We start from the raw sequence: 5,595 nt of genomic DNA, 5'->3' as shown, positions 1-5,595 counted from the left end.
TAGGCACGAAATTTTTTGAAAGCATAGACAATAATCAACAACGCTTGCTCAGTAACTGGGTAATTCTTTTGGGCTATTTTCAATGTCTTACTAGCATAGTAGACGGGATGGAACAAATTTCCTTTCCTTTGGCTAAGAAGATCCCCTAAAGCTACACCGCTCGCATCACACGTGAGCTCAAAAGGGATGCTCCAATCTGGAGAAAAAATAATCGAAGCCGATATGAGCTTCTCTTTAAGACATAGGAATTCATTGACACAAGCGTCGTCGAACTCAAACACACTCTCTTTTTCAAGTAGCTTGCACAAAGGATAGACCACCTCAGAGAAGTCTTGAATAAATCTCCGGTAAAATCTGCTATGTCCCAAGAAACTCCGGACACCCTTTACCAAAATAGGAGGATGTAATTGAGAAATAACTTCAATTTTCGCTTGACCAACTTGTATACTATCTTCCGAGATTTTATGGCCCAACACTATACCTTCTTTCACCATAAAGTGGCACTTCTCCCTAAATAAGTACAAGATTAGTTTCCACCCACCTTTCCAAAACCTGACCAAGATGCTCAAGGCACGCATCAAATGTATCCCCCACAACTGAAAAATCATCCATAAAGACATCCATTGTATCGTCTACCATGTCGGCAAAAATGGAAAGCATACGTCTTTGAAAAGTTGTGGGATCATTGCATAAACCGAAAGTATCCGCCTGAAAGCAAAAGTGCTATATGGGTATGTAAAAGTAGTCTTCTCTTAGTCCTCGAGAGTAATAGAAATATAGTTATACCCGAAATAGCCATCCAAATATCAGTACCAACCACAACCCTTAAGACTATCTAACATTTGGTCCATGAAAGGCATAGGGAAGTGGTCCTTTTCTGTGCAAGTATTCAATTTTCGATAGTCCATGCATACCCTCCAATCGGCCACTGACCGAATAATATAAGTTCATTCTTTTCATTTAGCACAACCATTATGCTATCTTTCTTAGGGACTCATTACACCAGGCTCACCCATTTACTATCTGCTATAGGGTAGACAACATTTGCATCAAGCCACTTGATGATCTCCTTCTCCACTACCTCTTGCATTAGAGCGTTCAACCTCTGTTGGTGCTCCATACTCGGCTTGCTGTAACTATCCAACTGTATCTTGTGAGTGTAAACACCGGGAGGAATACCCAAAATATCGACAATTGTCCACCTGATAGCCTTAATAAACTTCTTCAACACGCTCACAAGAGCTTGTACTTGCTCATCAACCAAATCAGCAGCTATAATGATGAGCAAAGTACCATTTTCCCCCAAGAAAACATAATGAAGGTGAGAAGGAAGTACCTTGAGCTCAAGCTTTGGCGGCTCATCATTAGACGACTTTGTGGGTGGTGTGTCTCTAGTTTTTAAGTCAATATCTAACCTTATAGGATTCTTAGGGTAAGACCCAATACCCGAGAGATCATCCAACACTTCATTATAGTTGGAGATCTCTTCCCTATCAAATTTCAATAACCCCGCTGCCAATGATTCCCCAACATCAATGACCGATATTACATAAAGTTCATTCGGTTGCTTAATAGACCTACACACATTAAAATTGACTTCCTCAACATTAACCCAAAACTTTGGTTCACCATTCTCCATATCGATAAGTGCTTTACCGGTAGCCAAGAAAGCCTACCAAAAATAATAGGAACTTCAGCATCGATCTCAAAATCAGCCAAAAATATGAATTTATCAACCTTCACCAAGATATCATAGAGAATGTTGATGGGACGCTTAATAGAACGATCAGCCATGAGTAGACGCATTGTGATTGGCTTGGGCTCACCTAAACCAAGTTGTTTATGGCATAGGGATCAAATTTATACTAGCACCTAAATCACAAAGTGCTTTGGCAAATTGATACAATCCAATAGTACATGGAATGGTAAATGCCTCGGGATCATCTTTCTTTACCACAATATTACTTGACATGATTTCACTACAACTATGAGACACCTCAATAGTCTCAAAATCCATGCTATGCTTTTTCATCACCAATTCCTTCATAAACTTAGCATACCCAAGCATTTCCAATAATGCCTCAACCAATGGAAGATTAATAGAAAGAGTCTTGAAGATGAAAAGAAACTTTTGAAATTTGAGGTCCTCATCTTTCTTTTTCAATCATTGAGGGAATGAAGGTTTTACCTTGGAAAGTGTCTTGTAGGAACCACCGGTGGGATATCTCTCACATTAGATTTTTGAGTCACACCAAAATCAACAACCGTTGGTGCATCATTCATTTCATAGTATGATTCATTGTTTAGATCTTCGGCTAACTCATCACTTTCGAATACAATGGCCTTACCCTTGCTTGAACTAGCCGCTTCATCATTTGGTGCTTCATTACCAACAAAAATTCTAATCCTAGTCAATATGGCCATACATTGTGCATTGTCGCTCTTAGGATTCATCACAGTATCACTTGGGAGACCACTTTTGGGCCTCAAATTTAAGTGGGTTGAGATTTTTCCCATTTGAGCCTCGAGTTACTTAATTGACACCGAATGTGAAGTGACTATTTGGTTTAATAAGGATAGATCAACTTTCATCTTCTTTAACACCTTGTCCGAACCCTTAACCTTGTTGAGAATCCTAGCATGCATGTCCTTCGTTCAGAAGCTTTCGGGGTCGATATTCGACTCCTTGGGATTTTAATGAGGAGGGACATATTTATCACATTCACCATGACCTTCCCTCCAAGTATTACCTCGGTCATTCCAATCCATCTCTCTCCAACCACCTTCTCGGTCCTTGTTCCAACCTTGATTCTCATTCGGCCTTGAATAAGCCAGACGGGAACCCCCGACTGATTTTCTAGAAATTGTATTTCTTCATTGTACATGGTATCAAACTTGACATCTTTTGGATTCAGCCCAATATTTGCATTTACTGCATTCACCGCTTTGTATCCTCCATCCATAATATGTTTGGAGAGCAAATTAAGTTGAGTCATCATTTTCTCCATGTTCTCATCTCGTTCATGGTTCTTCTCAAGTTATTCCTTAGTCATCCAATCATGAATAAGAGACACATAGTCCTCTTGAGTGTGCCAAGCACAATTGATTTTCGCCATTTCATCAAGCAACGCTAAACCAACGGTGAAGGGTTGGCGCATGATACCACCCTTAATAAATTGATCCGCTACACCGTTGTTTACTATATCAAGGCTGCGATAGAAATATTGTAGCAACACGTTTTTCGATAGTCTGTGAGTGGGGAATTGTAAGAGCATCTTTTGAAACCTAAGACAAGTCTCATGAATCAATTCCCATCAACTCTCTTGAAGTTTTGAATGCTATCTCTCAATTTCAGCATCTTGAAAGGTGGGAAAAATCACTCATAGAAAGCTTCCATGAGCTCATCCCAAGAGATGATGGAATCCCTCGATAGGTGCTAACCACTTGGTTGCCTCCCCCATAAGAGAGAAGGAAAACAACCTTAGCCAAATAAACTTCTGCGAGATATTCTTGAAAGAGAAAGGGATATGCACATCCATGAAGTTTCGGATATGGTCATGAGGATCCTCGTGAGTGAGGCCCCCAAAGAAGCCTTTCACTTAAAGCAATTGAAACCTAGTACCGGTCACGTGGAAGATTGCATTACCCACAGTCAGGGGTAACCTTATAGCTCCGGCACTACCCATTTGGTCCATGTTTATATCATTCATGACCCCAACGTTACTCCCATGAGCACTCATATCTTCACCTAACAAAGAAAAAAAATAAGAAAATGATAGTAAGGGAGTCCTACTACAAATAACTAGATCACAAACAACATCAATAAAAGAACTCTAACCACCATTCTCCGACAACAGTGCCATTTTTGATAATGTTCAAACTACACTTCTTACAAGTCGAAGTGTAGACGGTTGCTAATAAATTATAAACCCAACGATGAGTTGGGATCGATCCCTCGAAGAACAGTTTGGAATAGAATTCGATTAAGAAGTAAGAGCGTGTTCTAGACTTTTGTAGCGTAAAAATAAGTGAATCAAAACATAAGTTAAATCAATAATTTCAAAATATCAATTTATAAGAGTTAACTAGATTACTGTTAACACGATCAATAACAACGGAGTGTAACAAGTTTTAGGAGACTTCTAGGGTAGGTGCGCAGTTAAACATGTTGTTCGAATAAGGGTAAATATTGTTAACTATCAATGGATAGGCAAGATTAAACAATCTTACAAAAAGCATCTTTCGACCACTATTCATCTATCCATGTAAGCACTTTCGAGCCTAAACATATGTACTAATAAAACTAACTCGATCCTTAGCAAAACCTCCCCTCTCTCTCGAGAGATTACAGTTGATAAATTCAAATCAACGACTATTTGTTAATTCAACCACTTCACATCACCTTTTCAAGCTAAGATGAAAATCTAACATAGAATTACGTTTGCAACCATAAATCATAAATGAATACATACCAAATTAACAAAACTCATATTGAATTAACAAATCTTGAGCTAATACAAAAATCCAAATTCCAAACAAGAAGTTAATTACATAAGCACCTCCCCTCCCCTTAAAAGGATGGGGTTTAGCTACACATTGAAAAATTAAAAGAAATTTTATCAAAATAATTGTCTTCCATTGAGTTCAACAAAGTTTCACTTCAAAATCTCAATGCCCAAGCTTAAAATCCCACTAATTACCCCAAGAACAATGTTAAAACCCCAAGCAAAATGGAATACTCTATTCTCAGGTTCTCTACAATGCAAAACGTGCTTTTTTCTGACTTTGAAAACCAATTTATATTTTCTCTAAAATCAGGCCAAAATATAAGATGCGAGGCGTAAGTTGTGCTTGCCGAAGTGGTCGGTGAGTCGCCAAATGTATAAGATTCTCGCATTTCAGCGAATTGGTTTTTCAGTTGCTAGGCTGACCAGTTAGGGAGCACGTTCCAGCCCGCACATCTTCCATGAGGCTGACCCAATCCAACCCTTGAATTAAGTGAGATTGTGCTACATTTTTTCAGCCTATTTAGAAACGAGACTTTTTAGCGTAGCCTCATTTGGCCCGCCAGCCTCATAGGCTCAACCCACGAGCCTCAGAGGCCAACTTGTGGGTCTTGAATTTTAAAAATATTTATTATATATATTTTAAGTAGTGTTTTATTTTATCAAATCTTCAGCAATTAGGCAATTGAAATTATTATAAATATGAATATTTGACCTCTTTTACTTTTGTGTTTATACTTAATTTCTTATTTCTCCTTTCTTTTCTAGTTTATGAAAAAATAACCATGTAATGTATGTTGTTATGATGAATCTTATGATTGTTGACTGTTGTATCTTGCCTATTGTTTTGTTTTGTAACTATTTCATTAAAGTGTGTGGAACTAATGAATATGTGAATTTTTGATGTATTGTTATTGTGTTGATTAATATTCGATAATATTTCTAAGAGACCAATGTTGTTCATCTTTTAATTGAAGGACTAACTCATATCCCGCTTAGGATTGGATTGAACTGCTATTTTACAAGATCTTTAGCTAAAAATATCAGATTGTGCTAATTCATTTAACTCGATAGCCCTTTAGGATTGCAT

This window comes from Solanum dulcamara, chromosome 12 (genome assembly GCF_947179165.1).
Source record: "Solanum dulcamara chromosome 12, daSolDulc1.2, whole genome shotgun sequence".
Taxonomy (NCBI): Eukaryota; Viridiplantae; Streptophyta; class Magnoliopsida; order Solanales; family Solanaceae; genus Solanum; species Solanum dulcamara.
The sequence above is the reverse complement of the archived record's forward strand: the minus strand, read 5'-3'. Positions refer to the sequence as shown.